General features: G+C 39.1%; 1 long non-coding RNA gene across 1 annotated transcript; it reads left to right on the top strand.

Annotated features, from left to right (window-relative positions):
* Nucleotides 1-11,563: 11,563 nt before the first annotated feature.
* Nucleotides 11,564-12,665, top strand: LOC140104151 (uncharacterized). The gene is made up of 2 exons (XR_011850252.1): nucleotides 11,564-12,071; nucleotides 12,229-12,665. It is a non-coding gene; the product is annotated as an uncharacterized lncRNA (long non-coding RNA).
* Nucleotides 12,666-26,893: the final 14,228 nt, after the last annotated feature.

Raw genomic sequence — 26,893 nt, 5'->3', positions numbered from 1 at the left:
ATGAAAACTTATCTTGGGGCGGGGGGGGGGGGGATTTATAGATGAGAAAGTCAGTAACTGGGCTTAAGGGAGTCAAAGAGAATATTTGTAGCCTCAAGGGGAGGCTGCAACATTGTTACAACTTTTAGTGTCACTTCTATTTAGCAGAAGGTCCACATTCATTCCAAGTACAGACAGTCCCCGGGTTACATACAAGATAGGGTCTGTGGGTCTGTTCTTAAGTTGAATTGGTATGTAAGTCAGAACTGTATATTTTTTCATTGTAATCCCAGCCAGAACTTTTTTGCTCTCTGTGACAATTGGATTTTAAAAATGTTGGGTTGTCATAAGAACCAGGAGTAACACAAAATCTTCATTACAGACGCCTGTGATAACTGTTACAGCTGATTATTGTAGCCTAGGGCTAAAGTACAATAAATTACCAATATCCAGAGGTCCGTTTGTAACTAGGGGTTGTCTGTAAGTCGAGTGTTCTTAAGTAGGGGACCGCCTGTATTAGATCACAGGGAAATATTTCTGCTTTCTGTCTCTTTGCTGGAATTTTTGGATTCCTGAAATTTCCATAAAGATAACCATCCGATCAAAAACTTTCTTATGGAGGGCAAATTATTTTAAAAAAATGACGTCAACAAAAAAAAAAAAACACGTTGGGAAAATGTGTAGGACGCTGGGAAACTGGACTTCAAGGAATCATTGGGAATATTTTGGATGAAGTGGTGGCTCCAGTAGCTGGAGAACTTGTGATGTCCCCCATATTCGGTATACGTTCTACAAACATCGGGAAAATCATTCCCATAACTGACCGCAAAGTTTTTACAATATCAGAAGTAAATTATTATAAGACAAAAGAAAGACTGACGGACAACATCATCCAAGTGGAGAAGTTCTCCTGATCCCATCAGCGTCTCACCTCCGGAGCTTGCATATTCTCCCCAGAGGGCGCGGTCCCAGGAGGTCCCTTCTACCTGCCCCGGGGGCCTAATCTGAAACTCTTTTATGGTAAACAAATGTTTTTTTGTTTTGGGGTCTGTTTCCCAGATCGTTGTGTGTTGGTTTCTCCGGCACACATGGAGTTGTCTCGGCTTTTGTCTGTCCTGTTACCAGCAATTAGACCAGTGTTTACCCCCAAACAAAAATAACAAGTTGTTATTGTTGGGTTTTCGAGTTCCTCTCGTTCAACTTTAAAAAGGAATAGGAACTTTCTATAGTAATTCGTAAATGAAGATGTGTTACCTTATAGGATACATCCTACCATTGAGTAAGTGGGTGACCCAACTAAACGGCCCTCAAAATGCTAATTGATGGGAGAGAGAGTGACCTTCGCATAAAACCTCTAAGTTGATGAGCTGAGAAGGTCTCATGGAGAGGCTCATATGATCATTCCCACCCAACCAGGGGACTGAAAGAGAGTAATTGTCATCAACATTTACTTACATCTGTTTATAGGTTCTTGGTTAGAACAGAATCCTTAACCGTGCTCTGGATTCACCAATTGGTGACACTCGAGCCGCCCAATGGGCGCATTGGGGCAGATTTACTTACCCGGTCCATTCGCGATCCAGCGGCGCGTTCTCTGCGCTGGACTCGGGTCCGGCCGGGATTTATTAAGGGAGTTCCTCCGCCGTCCACCAGGTGGCGCTGCTGCGCTGAAAAGCATCGGAATGCGCTCAAGTTCACCGGCCTATTCCTAGTGAAGGTAAGTGCAAGCTCCGCGACACATTTTTTGTTTTAAATGCGGCGTTTTTTCCGAATCCGTCGGGTTTTTTCGTTCGGCCACGCCCCCTGATTTACGTCGCGTACATGCCGGCGCCGATGCGCCACAATCCGATCGCGTGCGCCAAAATCCTGGGGCAATTCAGGGGCAATCGGCGGAAATATTCGGGTAGCACGTCGGGAAAACGCGAATCGGGCCCTTAGTAAATGACCCCCATTGACTAATAACAGCTGTCTCTTAGTTTTCCGAAGTTCAATTTTTATTATGTCCAAAGTTCTACAATTTGTGACGAGTCTTCATCAGGGGAAATTTATCATCTATGGGGTTTAGGGGAGAGAGATTTTCTTTATTAACTCAGAATCTATTTTGGGGTTGAAGCTTGACACAGACTTTGAATTTAGGGGAGAGAGTGTCCACCCTATAGATCGCTTACTACATGTATCAGACCTGCATTCCCTTTCTTTGATATATATTTCCATTCATGTTCTTTTCTTGACTGCTCCACTCAAGTTTCAAAAATTTAGCATAAAATGGCCCAAAAGAAGAGACTTTTTTTGAAAGGGTCTTAGGAGATGATCAGTCAGTGTAATAGGTGCCCCAGGATACTTCAGAGAGTAGATCCTGAGGACCATCACTGTAGGTACGGTAAAGTTTTTAACGTCCAGTAGGGTTGGATTAAATCATGTGGAGACCCTCGGGAAAAACATGTGTAGGGGGTCATCAGCCCATTTTTTAAGGTGGAAAAAAAATTGTAGAATATTGCTACTAAAGTAACACCAACCTATAGTCCTCACTAGTGTAATATATAACAACTACACAGCATGACCTATATAAAAGTAGAGAAAATATAAAAGTGCAATATACTAAAAAGAGCCAAAAATCCTATAAATCTGGAACATCAAAACATCAAATACAGTGAACCCATAACTGTTCCATATAGTATCCAACAGGACACTGCAATAATCACGTGTCAAAGGTTTTGACAAGTTGATGAAAAAAGTTTGTGAAAATTTGGGTAAAAATGTAGGTAAAATTTTCAACAATGTTGTCCTATTGCAAATCATTGATACTCAACTGCCTTACTAACTTTTTTCCATTTACATGCACCATTTCTTAAACTATGTCATGGGTCGTGGGCACGCCCGTGTACCTCTCGGTGCCCCCTGCGTTGGAGAACTCACCTCTCCTGGCTCCAGTGGCAGTCTCCGTGGCTCCCGCGGTCTGGCGCGCACGTCTCCATCACCCAGGGCGCGCAAGTGCAGACTCACAAAGATTTAATGGGCTAGTGCGCCAATAATTAGCGCTGGCCTGACGTCTTCCCTGATGAATTCCCAGCCCCTTCCTGGATCCCCGGACAAATCTTTGTGCTTCTAAGAGAAAGCTTTGTTCCATGCCCTCTGTGATTATCCTGATTTCCCGTTGTGACCTCGATTCCGTTCCGGACTCCGATCCCGTGCTGCCTGTCCTGACCTACCGCTACGTCCCTGACTCTGATCCTGTGCTACCTGTCTCGTCCTCCTGCTTGTCCCTGACCACAAGTTTGCCTTATGATTTTGTACTTGGCTGCCACCGCCTGTGGAACGACCTGGTGGTAACACACCGCAGCAAGTCCAATCCGCTTTGCGGCGGGCTCTGGTGAAAACCGGGTATCACTTAGACTCCGGTCCCAGGTGTCGGCTCACGTCATCGTCCATGGTAGTCCAGAGGATCCACTTCCACTGATCCTGACAAACTACAAGACACCAAAGCCAACATCCAACCAAAAACATTCCAAGAATATGCAGAAGGACCTGTAAAATGATCGAATGCACAAGTGACAATGTGTACAATGGGGACGACAGATCTTCTGCCAAATTGGTTGACTATGAGGTTCTCAACATTTATAATTTGTAACCCGTTACTGAGAACCAATCTGGCTTTGGGCCGAGCAGATATTTTTGAAAAAATTACGACTACTTCAGAAAATGTGATCATTTAAAATGTATTTTTCAATAATTCTTAACATTCCAAAGCAAAGATTACAAATCGGATACAATCAGGTCCTGATCTCTGTGGGACATTACCAGGAATGGTCTAAAAATTTACATTTTCTCAAAGAACCAATTAAGTTAAAAGTTAAAGGGCTGAGACACTAGAAATTTTGGCAATTTCAAGATTGTTTTCCTGGATTTCTTTAAATTCCAAACTAATATTACAAATTCTGGTCTTGAATTCTGTGTAGGGGATCACCATGTATGGTCCAAAAAAAAATTACCGTATTTTCCGGGCCATTAGGCGCACCGGAATATAAGGCGCATCAGTCCGATGCGCCTTATATATGTGATAATTCCATATATAAGGCGCATCGGACTATAAGGCGCAGGGTCCCCGCTACCGGAGACAGCAGATCTCCAGCGGGAACTGCAGACCGACGCGGCAGAAGTTGTTCGTGCCGCGTGGTCTGCAGTTCCCGCTGGAGATCTGCTGTCTCCGGTCTCCGGTAGCGGGGACCTATGTAAGTAGGGTCCGCTGCCCTGCGCCATACATAGGGCGCACCGGACTATAAGGCGCACTTTGGATTTCCAAGGAAATCCAAGGCTTTTATGTGCGCCTTATAGTCCGGAAAATACGGTACCATTTTCCCAAAGAACCAATTTCGGTTTTCTGAGGTTTTTCAGTTTTAGTGAAGAACTGTTTTAGGCGAAAAAGAGGCGGCAAAATTTTAGAAAATTTTTCTATATTTGTTCACATTCTGATACAAAGATGATGTTGTAGGAAGGGCATCACCATGAATGGTCCTTAAAATTTCCAAGGACCAATTTCCCATGTTAAAATTTGACCTGAGGAATGTCCTTGTTCTACAAGTGTTGGTGTTTGGTGTCTGTATTGTCGGAGTTGGGTTGTAAAAGTGTCCGTATCGTGATTCACTCGGCCAATTTCACCTTTCCCTGGGAAATTCGTAACTTCCTAAGCTTTGAACTGGCAGCTGGAAGACGGAGGAGCTTTGTGTCTTTTTGAACATATTTCCCAAAAAAAAAACTTCTCATCAAAATATTAGAATACAGTGACAATTGTCCATTGTCCCTAAAGTAATTAGTGGCCCCCTGTTTAATGCTGAAGCCTACATGCTGTCTTGACCTTCCTCTACTTTAGTGTCTAAGGTTGTGTCAGAAGACAGAGGGAAGCACAAAATGCCTCCAGTGCGGCTCGGAGCTCCTCACATTCAAGGACTTCAATTGAGGAGAAGACAATGGCGGCAATGTCCCGGCGGCTGGAAAATGCTGTTTATTAAATCCCCATTACAGGGACACAGTGTATCCAGCAATGTTATGTTAGTGGGGAAAAACATCTGATGGGAACATTTTCAGACTTAATTGAAAATTTCTTCCTAATTACTTCTCCACGTAAAATGTAACAGAACCCAAAAAAATACTTCAAATAAAGGAAAGTAAATTGTTTTGTGGATTCAACTCAGTTTTGTGACTCTTTCTATTGATTGGGTTGAGATAGAAATGGAACATAGTAACATATTGGAAGAAATATGTATAGAATAAAAGATACATTATATATAGGAAGGGAGGGAGATAGACAATATATATAGAAAGATAGAAGATAGATGGATGATACTCTATGTAGGTAGGTAGACAGATAGATAAATGTTAGATAGGTAATAGATACAAAGAAAGCTATATAGATATGAGATAGATAGATAGATAGATAGATAGATAGATAGATAGATAGATAGATAGATAGATAGATAGATAGATAGATAGATAGATAGGAGATAGATAGATAGATAGATAGATAGGAGATAGATAGATAGATAGATAGATAGATAGGAGATAGATAGATAGATAGGAGATAGATAGATAGATAGATATGAGATAGATAGGAGATAGATAGGAGATAGATAGGAGAAAGATAAGATAGATAGATAGATAGATAGATAGATAGATAGATAGGAGATAGATAGATAGGAGAAAGATAAGATAGATAGATAGATAGATAGATAGATAGATAGATAGATAGGAGATAGATAGATAGATAGATAGATAGATAGATAGATAGATAGATAGGAGATAGATAGATAGGAGAAAGATAAGATAGATAGATAGATAGATAGGAGATAGATAGATAGATAGATAGATAGATAGATAGATAGATAGATAGGAGATAGATAGATAGGAGAAAGATAAGATAGATAGATAGGAGATAGATAGATAGGAGATAGATAGATAGATATGAGATAGATAGATAGATAGATAGATAGATAGATATGAGATAGATAGGAGATAGATAGGAGATAGATAGATAGGAGATAGATAGATAGATAGGATATAGATAGATAGATAGATAGATAGGAGATAGATAGATATGAGATAGATAGATAGATAGATAGATAGGAGATAGATAGGAGATAGATAGGAGATAGATAGATAGGAGATAGATAGATAGATAGATAGATATGAGATAGATAGGAGATAAATAGGAGATAGATAGATAGGAGATAGATAGATAGATAGATAGATAGGATATAGATAGATAGATAGATATGAGATAGATAGGAGATAGATAGGAGATAGATAGGAGAAAGATAAGATAGATAGATAGATAGGTAGATAGATAGGAGATAGATAGATATGAGATAGATAGATAGATAGATAGATAGATATGAGATAGATAGGAGATAGATAGGAGATAGATAGGAGATAGATAGATAGATAGGATATAGATAGATAGATAGATAGATAGATAGATAGATAGATAGGAGATAGATAGGAGATAGATAGATATGAGATAGATAGATAGATAGATATGAGATAGATAGGAGATAGATAGGAGATAGATAGATAGGATATAGATAGATAGATAGATAGATAGATAGATAGATAGGAGATAGATAGATAGGAGATAGATATGAGATAGATAGGAGATAGATCGAAAGATAGGAGATAGATAGATAGATAGATAGATAGATAGATAGGAGATAGATAGATAGATATGAGATAGATAGATAGATAGATAGATAGATATGAGATAGATAGGAGATAGATCGATAGGAGATAGATAGATATGAGATAGATAGATAGATAGATAGATAGGAGATAGACAGATAGATACATAGATAGGAGATAGATAGATAGATAGATAGATAGATAGATATGAGATAGATAGGAGATAGATCGATAGGAGATAGATAGATATGAGATAGATAGATAGATAGATAGATATGAGATAGATAGGAGATAGACAGATAGATAGATAGATAGATAGATATGAGATAGATAGGAGATAGATAGGAGATAGATAGGAGATAGATAGATAGATAGGATATAGATAGATAGATAGATAGATAGATAGATAGATAGGAGATAGATAGATAGATAGGAGATAGATAGATATGAGATAGATAGATAGATAGATAGATAGGAGATAGATAGGAGATAGATCGATAGATATGAGATAGATAGATAGATAGATAGTATAAAGAAAGCGGGCAGCACTCCGTTGTAGATAAAAGTAAAAAAGTGTCTTTATTCCATAGTGAGCAACTGTGACAGCGACGTTTCGGCTCTGCAAGAGCCTTTCTCAAGCCATTCAAACAGTGAAATGGTGGCCATATTTAAATACAACAGGTGATCACATGACAAATTGGGATACTCCCTCCATTTTTGTATAACTGTGATATAATGCTTATTACATAGTCAAATTACATATCGTGAACATTAAACATAGTGCACAATGTAAAATACATGTATATGTATGTGATAGACGTTAAAATTGTGTTATATATAACAAACAGCTTTATTAGTGACACAGATTAGTCCAGCCATTGGTCTTGTCTGTGTAAAGGTGCTCAAGTGCTTCTGTGTTGACAGCAATGCTTCCCAGTTGTTTCCACGTGTCGACCTTCCCTGATCAGCAACAATGTTCTCCGATACATATAAAAAAATTTTTTTGAAAAAAGAAAAAAAATTTTTTTTAAAAAAAGGAAGAAAAAAAATTTTTTTTGAAAAAAGGAAGAAAAAAGGAAGAAAAATGCTCCATGGAACGCAAGCTGAGCGCCAAAATGTGCGCATAAAAAATATGTCGCACGGTGGGACACACACTATGCGCCTGGTTCTGCGCATGTGTATTATGCCCCAGCAAGAGCGTCTGGTGCTATGGAAACCAAAAAATGAAAATTTATCAGATACAACATAGATAATTCTGGAATGCAATATTCATGCAATTTACATAAAGGAAAAGTCCACGATGTGTCAGCCATAAATCAGGACCAATTGGCTGTGATAACAACCATGTTGGATGCACGTTGATATTGATTCACCAACGATTGTATAACTCGCAAATATAAGGGACGACCTTGCTGAATATACCCCTAATAATAAACGGGGCAGACGGCATCATCAATCCCCTAAGTTTTTGACTGTACTTGTATAAAAGACAGTGTGGTCCCTGGCTAGACACACCAACCGTAACCTATGAAAGAACAACAATATACAAAATATAAGGGAATGGATGGAAATACGTTTACCATAGCACTTGACAATTGCATGAACGGCGCATCAATTTGCGCTCTTGAAGCACCAAATGACAAAAGAATATTTTGGGAGTTGTGTAGGGAGGCTTCCACGAGGAGACATCTGGGATAGGCTCATATTCTAAAAGAAAAAAAAGACATATAATGTCAAAATTATTATATCACAGAAAGTTACTCATTGCTACTCTGATGATGGACTATACAAAAGGAACTACAGCTGGATCAACAGGATCATAGGGACCAAAGTTTAAAATCCACATTGAGACCCTGTGGTCTCAGTGTGTCAAGGGTATAGATCCAATGTAACTCACGCTTTTTTAGAATAGCTACTCTATCACCACCACGTATAGGAGGTGGCACGTGATCAATGAGACGGAAACTGAGATGTTTCTCTAGATGTCCAGCTTCTGAAAAGTGTTTCGATATCGGGAGATCTTTGCGGTTGGATCGTATCGTATATCTGTGTTGGTTGAGGCGCGTCTTAAATTCAAGTGTCGTTTCTCCCACATATAATAGCCCACATCCATTTATTACGCTTGGTAAGTTCTTGTTCAGATTTGCCAGTTTTCACATGCGTCTGAACCGTAGCAAAAAAACGTTATACTCATCTGTGGTCAAAATCGACTTCAATTGTGTGTCCATCTCAGGAAGATTAGTTTCCAATGCAGTGATCTCCTTAATGTGATGAGATGCAACTGTAAGCTGGTGAGTCTTTTGGATTCATTTTCAAATTTACGTATGAGTTCAGCCGTTCTAGGCGTAGTGAGGAAAGTGGAATCACCTGTTAGGCCATGTAGAATCCTTTCGCCGTCCGCATCAGTGTAAGCAAAACTCTGGAATCCATAGCTGTGGGTAGACTGTTCCATTGTGATGAAACCGAAGAAAACAAAGAAAAAAGTTCTAGGGTGCACGCTTTTAGCAGCCAAAAAATACAAAAAGAAAGTCCAAGCAGCACAAACCTTCAGAGAAAAAGAAAAAGAAAATTGGGTGCAGGCAACCCAGGACCGGGCCTCAGGTCCTCCAGTAATAGTATAAAGAAAGCGGGCAGCACTCCGTTGTAGATAAAAGTAAAAAAGTGTCTTTATTCCATAGTGAGCAACTGTGACAGCGACGTTTCGGCTCTGCAAGAGCCTTTCTCAAGCCATTCAAACAGTGAAATGGTGGCCATATTTAAATACAACAGGTGATCACATGACAAATTGGGATACTCCCACCATTTTTGTATAACTGTGATATAATGCATATTACATAGTCAAATTACATATCGTGAACATTAAACATAGTGCACAATGTAAAATACATGTATATGTATGTGATAGACATTAAAATTGTGTTATATATAACAAACAGCTTTATTAGTGACACAGATTAGTCCAGCCATTGGTCTTGTCTGTGTAAAGGTGCTCAAGTGCTTCTGTGTTGACAGCAATGCTTCCCAGTTGTTTCCACGTGTCGACCTTCCCTGATCAGCAACAATGTACTCCGATACATGTAAAAAAATTTCTTTGAAAAAATTTTTTTGAAAAAAAATTTTTTTTGAAAAAAGGAAAAAAAGGAAGAAAAATGCTACATGGAACGCAAGCTGAGCGCCAAAATGTGCGCATAAAAAATATGTCGCACGGTGGGACACACACTATGCGCCTGGTTCTGCGCATGTGTATTATGCCCCAGCAAGAGCGTCTGGTGCTATGGAAACCAAAAATGAAAATTTATCAGATAAAACATAGATGATTCTGGAATGCAATATTCATGCAATTTACATAAAGGAAAAGTCCACGATGTGTCAGCCATAAATCAGGACCAATTGGCTGTGATAACAACCATGTTGGATGCACGTTGATATTGATTCACCAACGATTGTATAACTCGCAAATATAAGGGACGACCTTGCTGAATATACCCCTAATAATAAACGGGGCAGACGGCATCATCAATCCCCTAAGTTTTTGACTGTACTTGTATAAAAGACAGTGTGGTCCCTGGCTAGACACACCAACCGTAACCTATGAAAGAACAACAATATACAAAATATAAGGGAATGGATGGAAATACGTTTGGAAAAATTTCTTTGAAAAAATTTTTTTGAAAAAAAATTTTTTTTGAAAAAAGGAAAAAAAGGAAGAAAAATGCTACATGGAACGCAAGCTGAGCGCCAAAATGTGCGCATAAAAAATATGTCGCACGGTGGGACACACACTATGCGCCTGGTTCTGCGCATGTGTATTATGCCCCAGCAAGAGCGTATGGTGCTATGGAAACCAAAAATGAAAATTTATCAGATAAAACATAGATGATTCTGAAATGCAATATTCATGCAATTTTTTTTCTTTTAGAATATGAGCCTATCCCAGATGTCTCCTCGTGGAAGCCTCCCTACACAACTCCCAAAATATTCTTTTGTCATTTGGTGCTTCAAGAGCGCAAATTGATGCGCCGTTCATGCAATTGTCAAGTGCTATGGTAAACGTATTTCCATCCATTCCCTTATATTTTGTATATTGTTGTTCTTTCATAGGTTACGGTTGGTGTGTCTAGCCAGGGACCACACTGTCTTTTATACAAGTACAGTCAAAAACTTAGGGGATTGATGATGCCGTCTGCCCCGTTTATTATTAGGGGTATATTCAGCAAGGTCGTCCCTTATATTTGCGAGTTATACAATCGTTGGTGAATCAATATCAACGTGCATCCAACATGGTTGTTATCACAGCCAATTGGTCCTGATTTATGGCTGACACATCGTGGACTTTTCCTTTATGTAAATTGCATGAATATTGCATTTCAGAATCATCTATGTTTTATCTGATAAATTTTCATTTTTGGTTTCCATAGCACCATACGCTCTTGCTGGGGCATAATACACATGCGCAGAACCAGGCGCATAGTGTGTGTCCCACCGTGCGACATATTTTTTATGCGCACATTTTGGCGCTCAGCTTGCGTTCCATGTAGCATTTTTCTTCCTTTTTTTCCTTTTTTCAAAAAAAATTTTTTTTCAAAAAAATTTTTTCAAAGAAAATTTTTTTACATGTATCGGAGTACATTGTTGCTGATCAGGGAAGGTCGACACGTGGAAACAACTGGGAAGCATTGCTGTCAACACAGAAGCACTTGAGCACCTTTACACAGACAAGACCAATGGCTGGACTAATCTGTGTCACTAATAAAGCTGTTTGTTATATATAACACAATTTTAATGTCTATCACATACATATACATGTATTTTACATTGTGCACTATGTTTAATGTTCACGATATGTAATTTGACTATGTAATATGCATTATATCACAGTTATACAAAAATGGTGGGAGTATCCCAATTTGTCATGTGATCACCTGTTGTATTTAAATATGGCCACCATTTCACTGTTTGAATGGCTTGAGAAAGGCTCTTGCAGAGCCGAAACGTCGCTGTCACAGTTGCTCACTATGGAATAAAGACACTTTTTTACTTTTATCTACAACGGAGTGCTGCCCGCTTTCTTTATACTATTACTGGAGGACCTGAGGCCCGGTCCTGGGTTGCCTGCACCCAATTTTCTTTTTCTCTGAAGGTTTGTGCTGCTTGGACTTTCTTTTTGTATTTTTTGGCTGCTAAAAGCGTGCACCCTAGAACTTTTTTCTTTGTTTTCTTCGGTTTCATCACAATGGAACAGTCTACCCACAGCAATGGGTTCCAGAGTTTTGCCTACACTGATGCGGACGGCGAAAGGATCCTACATGGCCTAACAGGTGATTCCACTTTCCTCACTACGCCTGGAACGGCTGAACTCAAACGTAAATTTGAAAATGAATCTAAAAGACTCACCAGCTTACAGTTGCATCTCATCACATTAAGTGAGTATTATAAACATCACATGATACCGAGAGGCATGCGGTCTCGAGTCTCGCCCACACTTTTTGCGCAAGATAAAGAATTTTGCATGAAATTTGCTCAAATTTCCAATAAATATGCCATGGATTTAATTTTACTGAATATTGAATTTCTAAAAAGGGAGATCACTGCATTGGAAACTAATCTTCCTGAGATGGACACACAATTGAAGTCGATTTTGACCACAGATGAGTATAACGATTTTTTGGCTACGGTTCAGACGCATGTGAAAACTGGCAAATCTGAACAAGAACTTACCAAGCGTAATAAATGGATACGTGACATTGAGGATTACAAAAGTGAACATATTTACAATTGGCAATCTGAACACCTCCCTCCCAAACAAAGGGATAACATCAAATATAGAGGAAAAACCGCCCATACCAGATCCACTTCAGGTTCACAGAACAAACAACGCAAGGATCAATCTACCCCTTTTTTAGGGACCCCCAAGACCGCACATACCCAGGACGTACCCGAACAAGACGGGGAGGACGTAAACACCACAGGTCCAAGAAATTCCATCCCACCGAGGTCGAGTCAACCAGCACCCAAAATGGCACTACGCAAAAGGACTTAAATGAACTGGTGGTAAATATTTCTTCCAAAATTCTAACTGTTGACCAAATGAGTGTATTATCTAAGGGATTGTCATACTGCATAACTTCACACCCAGATTGGTTCCAAATTGAGGTTGATATCCAGAAATTTATTCGTAGTATTAAATTGAAACACTTTTTTCACACACAAACTTTCACACCAGGACAGAGGTCGTCTGAACTTAATCTCAGACAGTTCCAATTACGTAACAAAAGTACATTCATTCCTGACATTGAAATGCCACATATTGAGGCTTTTGCTTCTGCTGTTCAAATGGATATAGCAACACTACGTGACACCACTAAAGACATGCCACTGAGTCACCCAAATTTAACCAGTGGTGAGGTCTCTGCTATGTGTGAGCTGGCCCGTGACGGCGACATCACCGTCAAATCGGCTGATAAGGGCGGTGCTGTCGTCGTCATGGATACCAGCTCGTATGTAGCGGAGATCAACCGACAACTGGCTGACTCCAAAGTATACCAAAAAATTTCATGTGATCCCAAATTCTCTCTCATAAGGAAACTCAGATCCATTTTAGATGAAGCATTAGCACATCAGATTATTGATGATGATATGCATAGATTTCTGCTTATTGAAAACCCTGTCACACCGGTGTTATATACATTACCAAAAATTCATAAAGATCTACTACATCCACCGGGTAGACCAATTGTCTCCGGCACCAATTCTATTTTCTCTAATGTTGCAACTTTTTTGGACAGGGCACTCAATGACCTATCAACCTCAGGCGCTTCATTCATACGAGACACCACTGATTTTATCAATAAGCTGAATAGTGTTGATATTACTTCTTTTGATAACATCCTACTTGTTTCCTTTGATGTGGTATCTCTATATACTTCTATTGATCATCAGAGAGGTTTGAATGCAGTTGACAAATTATTGAAGACTAAGATGTTTACCCCTAACGCGCAAGATTTTGTTCTCAGATTGTTGGAATTTGTCCTTACGAACAATTATTTTCTCTTTGGAGATGATTTCTTTGTACAACGCATGGGGGTTGCCATGGGTGCCAACATGGCACCAACCTATGCAAACATTGTAATGAGGGTACTGGAGGAAGATGTCGTCTATGCCTCCCCACTTTTTCGGTTTTGCCTAAGGTGGTGGAGGTACATAGACGACGTCTTCCTCCTGTGGACAGGCACTAAACAACAACTAGAATTGTTTCATGATTTTGTGAACACCATTGATGAGTCAATTAAATTCACGGTAGTTTCCTCTGAAACGCAACTACAGTTCTTGGATGTCACAGTATCCATCAGTAACAACACACTCGAGACTGATATATTCACGAAGCCAACGGACAGGAATACTCTGGTCCGCTACGAGAGTAGCCATCCCCGCAAAACTATCAACTCGTTGCCCTATAGTCAATTGTTAAGAGTAATAAGAATTACCAGTGAACCACAAAAACTTCAGACAAACTTACAGACAATGACTGACAAATTCAGGAAACGAGGTTACCCTAAGCACATCATTGAGATGAACCTACATAAAGCAAACACCAAGAATAGGGGGGAGCTACTTTCTACAAATAGCACACAAAAACGACAAGATAGAATACCTTTTGTTACCACCTATAATACCCAGAGCCATAACATCGCTAGAATAATCAATAAACATTGGTCTAAACTAACAGGTTGCAATAAAATTGCGCCTGAATTCCAAGTTCCACCATTAATGTCCTACAGGAATGCTCAAAAGGTCAAGGATAGAATAGTTAGAGCAGACATTGGTCCACGCAGAAGCAGCATACAACCAGGCATACTGGGCAAACTTAAGAAGGGTTGTTTTCCATGTTGCAAGTGTATCAATTGCAAATATATGACTAAAGGTTCCTTTTTCGAACATAAAGGCAAACGTTATGACATTAAACATTACCTGACATGTGATAGCTCTTTTGTGATCTATATTTTAAGTTGCCCATGTGGGCTATTATATGTGGGAGAAACGACACTTGAATTTAAGACGCGCCTCAACCAACACAGATACACGATACGATCCAACCGCAAAGATCTCCCGGTACCGAAACACTTTTCAGAAGCTGGACATCTAGAGAAACATCTCAGTTTCCGTCTCATCGATCACGTGCCACTTCCTAGACGTGGTGGTGATAGAGTAGCTATTCTAAAAAAGCGTGAGTTACATTGGATCTATACCCTTGACACACTGAGACCACAGGGTCTCAATGTGGATTTTAAACTTTGGTCCCTATGATCCTGTTGATCCAGCTGTAGTTCCTTTTCTATAGTCCATCATCAGAGTAGCAATGAGTAACTTTCTGTGATATAACAATTTTGACATTATATGTCTTTTTTTTCTTCTTTTAGAATATGAGCCTATCCCAGATGTCTCCTCGTGGAAGCCTCCCTACACAACTCCTAAAATATTCTTTTGTCATTTGGTGCTTCAAGAGCGCAAATCGATGCGCCGTTCATGCAATTGTCAAGTGCTATGGTAAACGTATTTCCATCCATTTCCCTATATTTTGTATATTGTTGTTCTTTCATAGGTTACGGTTGGTGTGTCTAGCCAGGGACCACACTGTCTTTTATACAAGTACAGTCAAAAACTTAGGGGATTGATGATGCCGTCTGCCCCGTTTATTATTAGGGGTATATTCAGCAAGGTCGTCCCTTATATTTGCGAGTTATACAATCGTTGGTGAATCAATATCAACGTGCATCCAACATGGTTGTTATCACAGCCAATTGGTCCTGATTTATGGCTGACACATCGTGGACTTTTCCTTTATGTAAATTGCATGAATATTGCATTCCAGAATTATCTATGTTGTATCTGATAATTTTTCATTTTTTGGTTTCCATAGCACCAGACGCTCTTGCTGGGGCATAATACACATGCGCAGAACCAGGCGCATAGTGTGTGTCCCACCGTGCGACATATTTTTTATGCGCACATTTTGGCGCTCAGCTTGCGTTCCATGGAGCATTTTTCTTCCTTTTTTCTTCCTTTTTTCAAAAAAAATTTTTTTTCTTCCTTTTTTTAAAAAAAATTTTTTTTCTTTTTTCAAAAAAATTTTTTTATATGTATCGGAGAACATTGTTGCTGATCAGGGAAGGTCGACACGTGGAAACAGCTGGGAAGCATTGCTGTCAACACAGAAGCACTTGAGCACCTTTACACAGACAAGACCAATGGCTGGACTAATCTGTGTCACTAATAAAGCTGTTTGTTATATATAACACAATTTTAACGTCTATCACATACATATACATGTATTTTACATTGTGCACTATGTTTAATGTTCACGATATGTAATTTGACTATGTAATAAGCATTATATCACAGTTATACAAAAATGGTGGGAGTATCCCAATTTGTCATGTGATCACCTGTTGTATTTAAATATGGCCACCATTTCACTGTTTGAATGGCTTGAGAAAGGCTCTTGCAGAGCCGAAACGTCGCTGTCACAGTTGCTCACTATGGAATAAAGACACTTTTTTACTTTTATCTACAACGGAGTGCTGCCCGCTTTCTTTATACTATTACTGGAGGACCTGAGGCCCGGTCCTGGGTTGCCTGCACCCAATTTTCTTTTTCTCTGAAGGTTTGTGCTGCTTGGACTTTCTTTTTGTAGATAGATAGATAGATATGAGATAGATAGGAGATAGATCGATAGATAGGAGATAGATAGATAGATAGGAGATAGATAGATAGATAGATAGGAGATAGATAGATAGATAGGAGATAGATAGATAGGAGATAGATAGATAGATAGATAGATAGATAGATAGATAGGAGATAGATAGATAGATAGATAGATAGGAGATAGATAGATAGATAGGAGATAGATAGATAGATAGATAGGAGATAGATAGATAGATAGATAGGAGATAGATAGGAGATAGATAGATAGATAGATAGGAGATAGATAGATAGGAGATAGATAGATAGATAGATAGATAGATAGATAGATAGGAGATAGATAGGAGATAGATAGATAGATAGATAGATATATAGGAGATAGATAGATAGATAGATAGATAGGAGATAGATAGATAGGAGATAGATAGATAGGAGATAGATAGATAGATAGGAGATAGATAGATAGATAGATATGAGATAGATAGATAGATAATTTATCGCTTGCACTGAAGTTTTCGCTGTCTTCTCACTTTGCATATTAATAACTTCCCATCAGGGTCGTATTAACTTTCCAGCCATTTTCCAGTGACAGGGAACCTTTGAGGGTCCGCGCTGGCCCGGGGCGATGTGTTAGTAGCCAATAATTCCGTGTTATTTTGCCCATCGTAAAAGAGAAAGGGAGATTGCGCCCGTGTCCGGAGGCGGATTGTATTTTATGTGGCTGTATAGGGGCCCCGGGGGACGGATTCTTACACCGTCAGATGATGGGCCGGGAAGTTCTGCTGAGTTCAGGACGGGGCCGGTACCCAGGTGCTCCACCGCCCCCCCCTGCACTATTTTTAGGCTTTCCTGTTAGTTTAACCCCTTTGTTGTCTATGGGGGGCTGTAATTCTCTCTGACCCTCAGGTTCACAATGTTTTTTTAATTAGCTTGAAGTTGTAAATCTGGAAGGTTAATAGGTTATTCAGGGAGACATAGACGGGTATAGGACATCTATAGGATACAGAGCGTATAGTATATAGGACATCTATAGGACACAGAGCGTATAGTATATAGGACATCTATAGGACACAGAGCGTATAGTATATAGGACATCTATAGGATACAGAGCGTATAGTATATAGGACATCTATAGGATACAGAGCGTATAGTATATAGGACATCTATAGGATGTAGAGCGTATAGTATATAGGACATCTATAGGATGCAGAGCGTATAGTATATAGGACATCTATAGGATACAGAGCGTACAGTATATAGGACATCTATAGGATACAGAGCGTATAGTATATAGGACATCTATAGGATGCACAGCGTATAGTATACAGGACATCTATAGGATGCAGAGCGTATAGTATATAGGACATCTATAGGATACAGAGCGTATAGTATATAGGACATCTATAGGATACAGAGTGTATAGTATATAGGACATCTATAGGATGCACAGCGTATAGTATACAGGACATCTATAGGATGCAGAGCGTATAGTATATAGGACATCTATAGGATACAGAGCGTATAGTATATAGGACATCTATAGGATACAGAGCGTATAGTATATAGGACATCTATAGGATGCAGAGCGTATAGTATATAGGACATCTATAGGACACAGAGCGTATAGTATATAGGACATCTATAGGATGTAGAGCATATAGTATATAGGACATCTATAGGATGCAGAGCGTATAGTATATAGGACATCTATAGGATACAGAGCGTACAGTATATAGGACATCTATAGGATGCAGAGCGTATAGTATATAGGACATCTATAGGACACAGAGCGTATAGTATATAGGACAGCTATAGGATGCAGAGCGTATAGTATATAGGACATTTATAGAATGCAGAGCGTATAGTATATAGGACATCTATAGGATGCAGAGCGTATAGTATACAGGACATCTATAGGATACAGAGCGTATAGTATACAGGACATCTATAGGATGCAGAGCGTATAGTATATAGGACATCTATAGGATGCAGAGCGTATAGTATATAGGACATCTATAGGATACAGAGCGTATAGTATATAGGACATCTATAGGATACAGAGAGTACAGTATATAGGACATCTATAGGATGCACAGTGTATAGTATAAAGGACATCTATAGGATACAGAGCGTATAGTATATAGGACATCTATAGAACGCAGAGCATATAGTATATAGGACATCTATAGGACGCAGAGCATATAATATATAGGACATCTATAGGACGCAGAGCATATAGTATATAGGACATCTATAGGATGCAGAGCGTACAGTATATAGGACATCTATAGGATGCAGAGCATATAGTATATAGGACATCTATAGGATGCAGAGCGTATAGTATACAGGACATCTATAGGATGCAGAGCATATAGTATATATGACATCTATAGGATACAGAGCGTATAGTATGTGGGGCATCTATAGAATACAGAGCGTATAGTATATAGGACATATATAGGATGCAGAGCGTATAGTATATAGGACATCTATAGGATGCACAGCGTATAGTATATAGGACATCTATAGGATGCAGAGCATATAGTATATAGGACATCTATAGGACGCAGAGCATATAGTATATAGGACATCTTTAGGATACAGAGCATATAGTATATAGGACATCTATAGGACGCAGAGCGTATAGTATATAGGACATCTATAGGACGCAGAGCATATAGTATATAGGACATCTATAGGATGCAGAGCGTATAGTATATAGGACATCTATAGGACACAGAGTGTATAGTACATAGGACAGCTATAGGATGCAGAGCGTATAGTACATAGGACATCTATAGGACGCAGAGCATATAGTATATAGGACATCTATAGGATGCAGAGCGTATAGTATATAGGACATCTATAGGACACAGAGCGTATAGTATATAGGACAGCTATAGGATGCAGAGCGTATAGTATATAGGACATCTATAGGACGCAGAGCATATAGTATATAGGACATCTATAGGATGCAGAGCGTATAGTATATAGGACATCTATAGGACGCAGAGCGTATAGTATACAGGACATCTATAGGATGCAGAGCGTATAGTATACAGGACATCTATAGGACGCAGAGAGTATAGTATATAGGACATCTATAGGACACAGAGCGTATAATATATAGGACAGCTATAGGACGCAGAGCGTATAGTATACAGGACATCTATAGGATACAGAGCGTATAGTATATAGGACATCTATAGGATACAGAGCGTATAGTATATAGGACATCTATAGGATACAGAGCGTATAGTATATAGGACATCTATAGGATACAGAGCGTATAGTATATAGGACATCTATAGGATACAGAGCGTATAGTATATAGGACATCTATAGGATACAGAGCGTATAGTATATAGGACATCTATAGGACACAGAGCGTATAGTATATAGGACAGCTATAGGACGCAGAGCATATAGTATACAGGACATCTATAGGATGCACAGCGTATAGTATATAGGACATCTATAGGATACAGAGCGTATAGTATATAGGACATCTATAGGATGCAGAGCGTATAGTACATAGGACATCTTTAGGATACAGAGCGTATAGTATATAGGACATCTATAGGACGCAGAGCGTATAGTATATAGGACAGCTATAGGACGCAGAACGGATAGTATATAGGACATCTATAGGATGCACAGCGTATAGTATATAGGACATCTTTAGGATACAGAGCGTATAGTATACAGGACATCTATAGGATACAGAGCGTATAGTATATAGGACATCTATAGGATACAGAGCGTATAGTATATAGGACATCTATAGGATGTAGAGCATATAGTATATAGGACATCTATAGGATGCAGAGCGTATAGTATATAGGACATCTATAGGATACAGAGCGTACAGTATATAGGACATCTATAGGATACAGAGTGTATAGTATATAGGACATCTATAGGATGCACAGCGTATAGTATATAGGACATCTATAGGATACAGAGCGTATAGTATATAGGACATCTATAGGATACAGAGCGTATAGTATATAGGACATCTATAGGATGCAGAGCGTATAGTATATAGGACATCTATAGGACACAGAGCGTATAGTATATAGGACAGCTATAGGACGCAGAGCGTATAGTATATAGGACATTTATAGAATGCAGAGCGTATAGTATATAGGACATCTATAGGATGCAGAGCGTATAGTATATAGGACATCTATAGGATACAGAGCGTATAGTATACAGGACATCTATAGGATACAGAGCGTATAGTATATAGGACATCTATAGGATGCAGAGCGTATAGTATATAGGACATCTATAGGATGCAGAGCGTATAGTATATAGGACATCTATAGGATGCAGAGCGTATAGTATATAGGACATCTATAGGATACAGAGAGTACAGTATATAGGACATCTATAGGATGCACAGTGTATAGTATAAAGGACATCTATAGGATACAGAGCGTATAGTATATAGGACATCTATAGAACGCAGAGCATATAGTATATAGGACATCTATAGGACGCAGAGCATATAATATATAGGACATCTATAGGACGCAGAGCATATAGTATACAGGACATCTATAGGATGCAGAGCGTATAGTATACAGGACATCTATACAATGCAGAGCATATAGTATATATGACATCTATAGGATACAGAGCGTATAGTATGTGGGGCATCTATAGAATACAGAGCATATAGTATATAGGACATCTATAGGATGCAGAGCGTATAGTATATAGGACATCTATAGGATGCACAGCGTATAGTATATAGGACATCTATAGGATGCAGAGCATATAGTATATAGGACATCTATAGGATGCAGAGCATATAGTATATAGGACATCTTTAGGATACAGAGCATATAGTATATAGGACATCTATAGGACGCAGAGCGTATAGTATATAGGACAGCTATAGGACGCAGAGCGTATAGTATATAGGACATCTATAGGACGCAGAGCATATAGTATATAGGACATCTATAGGATGCAGAGCGTATAGTATATAGGACATCTATAGGACACAGAGCGTATAGTATATAGGACAGCTATAGGATGCAGAGCGTATAGTATATAGGACATCTATAGGACGCAGAGCATATAGTATATAGGACATCTATAGGATGCAGAGCGTATAGTATATAGGACATCTATAGGACGCAGAGCGTATAGTATACAGGACATCTATAGGATGCAGAGCGTATAGTATACAGGACATCTATAGGACGCAGAGCGTATAGTATATAGGACATCTATAGGACACAGAGCGTATAATATATAGGACAGCTATAGGACGCAGAGCGTATAGTATACAGGACATCTATAGGATACAGAGCGTATAGTATATAGGACATCTATAGGATACAGAGCGTATAGTATATAGGACATCTATAGGATACAGAGCGTATAGTATATAGGACATCTATAGGATACAGAGCGTATAGTATATAGGACATCTATAGGATACAGAGCGTATAGTATATAGGACATCTATAGGACACAGAGCGTATAGTATATAGGACAGCTATAGAACGCAGAGCGTATAGTATACAGGACATCTATAGGATGCACAGCGTATAGTATATAGGACATCTATAGGATACAGAGCGTATAGTATATAGGACATCTATAGGATGCAGAGCGTATAGTACATAGGACATCTTTAGGATACAGAGCGTATAGTATATAGGACATCTATAGGATGCAGAGCGTATAGTATATAGGACAGCTATAGGACGCAGAACGTATAGTATATAGGACATCTATAGGATGCACAGCGTATAGTATATAGGACATCTTTAGGATACAGAGCGTATAGTATACAGGACATCTATAGGATACAGAGCGTATAGTATACAGGACATCTATAGGATGCAGAGCGTATAGTATATAGGACATCTATAGGATACAGAGCGTATAGTATATAGGACATCTATAGGATGCAGAGCGTATAGTATATAGAACATCTGTAGGATGCAGAGCGTATATATTATATAGGACATCTATACAATGCAGAGCATATAGTATATAGGACATCTATACAATGCAGAGTGTGTAGTATATAGGGCATCTATAGGATACAGAGCGTATAGTATATAGGACATCTATAGGATGCAGAGCGTATAGTATATAGGACATCTATAGGACACAGAGCGTATAGTATATAGGACAGCTATAGGACGCAGAGCGTATAGTATATAGGACATTTATAGAATGCAGAGCGTATAGTATATAGGACATCTATAGGATGCAGAGCGTATAGTATATAGGACATCTATAGGTTGCACAGCGTTTAGTATATAGGACATCTATAGGATGCACAGCTTATAGTATATAGGACATCTATAGGACACAGAGCGTATAGTATATAGGACAGCTATAGGACGCAGAGCGTATAGTATATAGGACATTTATAGAATGCAGAGCGTATAGTATATAGGACATCTTTAGGATACAGAGCGTATAGTATATAGGACATCTATACAATGCAGAGCGTATATATTATATAGGACATCTATAGGATACAGAGCGTATAGTATATAGGACATCTTTAGGATACAGAGCATATAGTATATAGGACATCTTTAGGATACAGAGCGTATAGTATATAGGACATCTTTAGGATACAGAGCGTATAGTATATAGGACATCTATAGGATGCAGAGCATATAGTATATTGGACATCTATAGGATACAGAGCGTATAGTATATAGGACATTTATAGGATACAGAGCGTATAGTATATAGGACATCTATAGGATACAGAGCGTATAGTATATAGTACATCTATAGGATACAGAGCGTATAGTATATAGGACATCTATAGGATGCACAGCGTATAGTATATTGAACATCAATAGGATGCAGAGCGTATAGTATATAGGACATCTATAGGATGCAGAGCTTGTAGTATATAGGACATCTATAGGATACAGAGCGTATAGTATATAGGACATTTATCGGATACAGAGCGTATAGTATATAGGACATCTATAGGATGCAGAGCGTATAGTATATAGGACATCTATAGGATGCAGAGCGTATAGTATATAGGACATCTATAGGATACAGAGCGTATAGTATACAGGACATCTATAGGATGCAGAGCGTATAGTATATAGAACATCTATAGGACGCAGAGCGTATAGTATATAGGACATCTATAGGATGCACAGCGTATAGTATATAGGACATCTATAGGATACAGAGCGTATAGTATATAGGACATTTATAGGATACAGAGCGTATAGTATATAGGACATCTATAGATTGCAGAGCATATAGTATATAGGACATCTATAGGATGCAGAGGATATAATATATAGGACATCTATAGGACACAGAGCGTATAGTATATAGGACATCTATAGGATGCAGAGCATATAGTATATAGGACATCTATAGGATACAAAGCGTACAGTATATAGGACATATATAGATTGCAGAGCATATAGTATATAGGACATCTATAGGATGCAGAGCATATAGTATATAGGACATCTATAGAATACAGAGCGTATAGTATATAGGACATCTATAGATTGCAGAGCATATAGTATATAGGAAATCTATAGGATACAGAGCGTATAGTATATAGGAAATCTATAGGATACAGAGCGTATAGTATATAGGACATCTATAGGATACAGAGCGTATAGTATATAGGACATCTATAGGATGCAGAGCGTATAGTATATAGGACATCTATAGGATGCAGAGCGTATAGTATATAGGACAGCTATAGGATACAGAGCGTATAGTATATAAGACATCTAAAGGATACAGAGCGTATAGTATATAGGACATCTATAGGATGCAGAGCGTATAGTATATAGGACATCTATAGGATGCAGAGCGTATAGTATATAGGACATCTAAAGGATACAGAGCGTATAGTATATAGGACATCTATAGGATACAGAGCGTATAGTATATAGGACATCTATAGGATGCAGAGCGTATAGTATATAGGACATCTATAGGATGCAGAGCGTATAGTATATAGGACATCTATAGGATGCAGAGCGTATAGTATATAGGACATCTATAGGATGCAGAGCGTATAGTATATAGGACATCTATAGGATGCAGAGCGATAGTATATAGGACATCTAAAGGATACAGAGCGTATAGTATACAGGACATCTATAGGACACAGAGCGTATAGTATATAGGACATCTATAGGATACAGAGCGTATAGTATATAGGACATCTATAGGATGCAGAGCGTATAGTATATAGGACATCTATAGGATGCAGAGCGTATAGTATATAGGACATCTATAGGATACAGAGCGTATAGTATATAGGACATCTATAGGATGCAGAGTGTATAGTATATAGGACATCTATAGGATACAGAGCGTATAGTATATAGGACATCTATAGGATACAGAGCGTATAGTATATAGGACATCTATAGGATACAGAGCGTATAGTATATAGGACATCTATAGGATACAGAGCGTATAGTATATAGGACATCTATAGGATGCAGAGCGTATAGTATTGCTGTTTTAGGGCTAATTCTTTTGTGACTTACAACTTTTAGAAATTTTAATCCACCCAACATTCAAATTTTCTAAAGAGGCTACTGGGGTGTGGAGTAGGCGGAGCTGAGGCTACACGGTTCAGCTACTCCACGCCCCAGTAGCCTCTTGCATTCCACCTATCTTGATATCTTGAGGAGCTGCGCGCACTCGTCTGACAAGCTGGGTTCTACGCATGCGCAGAACGCAGCCCACCGGCTCCGCAGTCTCGGCTCTGAAGCCGGTTCTGCAGTTCAAGATGTCAGGATAGTTGGACGCAAGAGGCTACTGGGCCGTGGAGTAGCCGCATGGTGAAGCCTCAGCTCCGGCTACACCACACCCCAGTAGCCTCTTTAGAAAATTTGAATATTGGGGGAATTAAAATTTATAAAAGTTATGGGTCACAAAAGAATTAGCCCTAAAAAGGGCAATACTACTCTACATTATAGGAACCTGCCACCGGATCTACCTTAATCGGTATATCCGTGGTGGTAGGTTTCCTTTAAGGATTTTGCTAGTCTTCTTTTTCGTGTTTTTTATCATTCTTTTTCTTTTTGTTCATTTATCTCTAATATTATTGTCCTGTCCTCTCTGTCTGTGAATGTCCCGACTGTGGGACTAATAAAGGATTTTCTTATCTCGAAGTGATCTATTTAGTGATTTTTTTGCCCCATTGTTTTGTGTCATTTTGGTTTTATCATAAGAGTTTGGGGGGGGGGGGGGGGAGCTGTTTTATTACTGTCTATGGGAATGAAGTGGTGAAAAGTGGTACTGCGGGTGATATACATAGCAATATATCAATCTTATAATATAAAAAATGATGCGCATGCGCGGGGTTCACTATGTATCAAAGGGGTTCTGCTACTTTGTACACAGGATGATCCATCAATGTCTTATTGATGAGGATTTGGGAAATGCTGGGGCGGAAGGGTTCAGTTCTGTGCACCCTCAGCTGTGATTGGCTCAGCTCACCTCTCTCCGCAGGGGTGGGGTCAGATGAAGGCGGGCTCATTCATATGTTTTATTTTAAAAACCCATCTCCCCAAACAGAGCAGGAACAAGCCAAAGGGGCAGAGTCCACAGGTGATGTCCCTTGGAGCCAGTGATCTTTGGGCCTCTTGTTACCCAAATTCCCAACAATCAAGACTTTTGACATGACAATAGTTTAATGAAAGGGGCAGAACTTGTGCTGTAGCTTATTCTGTAACATCTGCTGTAGTTTTTAGGAACAGAACTGATGGAGAACAAGTGACAATAAGTTGTAAGATTCAGAAAAGTCTATAGAGAGGGAAGAGGGATGGGGGAGAGGGAGCGGCGCGAGAGAGGTCAGTACTTCTCTATAAGGAGTGATAGAGGAGAGACACAGCCACAGAAAAAAGTCTGTTGTAGCTAATATTCAGCTTCTATCTCACCCCAAGTACTTTTTTTCTCATCAGTACATGTCTCTGCTTCTCTTTAATGTCCTATTTGACTGTGCTGATGCTTCTGTGTGATAGAGGAAAGATACATACACAATCGAAATCTGTCACAGCTAATATTAAGCTTCTATCTTACCCCAAGTGCTTTATTAACATGAGTACAGGTCAGTACTTCTCTGTAATGTCCTATATGACCCTGCTGACACTTCCGACTGATAGAAGAGAGACACAGGGACAGACAAAGGCTGCTGGAGAGAAGAGAAAACTACTATCTCACCCCAAGTGCTTTATTCCCATCAGTACAGGTCAATGCTTCTCTTTATTATCTTATTTGACCCTGCTTATGCTTCCGAGTGATAGATGAGAGATACATACACAATCGAAATCTGTCACAGCTAATATTAAGCTTCTATTTTACCCCAAGTGCTTTATTAACATGAGTACAGTTCAGTACTTCTCTGTAATGTCCTATATGACCCTGCTGACACTTTTGACTGATAGTGGAGAGACACAGAGGGACAGAGAGAGGCTGCTGGAGATAAGAGAAAACTACTATTTCACCCCAAGTGCTTTATTAACATGATTACAGGTCAGTACTCCTCTGTAAT

This window comes from Engystomops pustulosus, chromosome 10 (genome assembly GCF_040894005.1).
Source record: "Engystomops pustulosus chromosome 10, aEngPut4.maternal, whole genome shotgun sequence".
NCBI lineage: Eukaryota > Metazoa > Chordata > Amphibia > Anura > Leptodactylidae > Engystomops > Engystomops pustulosus.
Note: the sequence above shows the minus strand (reverse complement) of the source record. Positions and strands in the feature narration are given on the sequence as shown.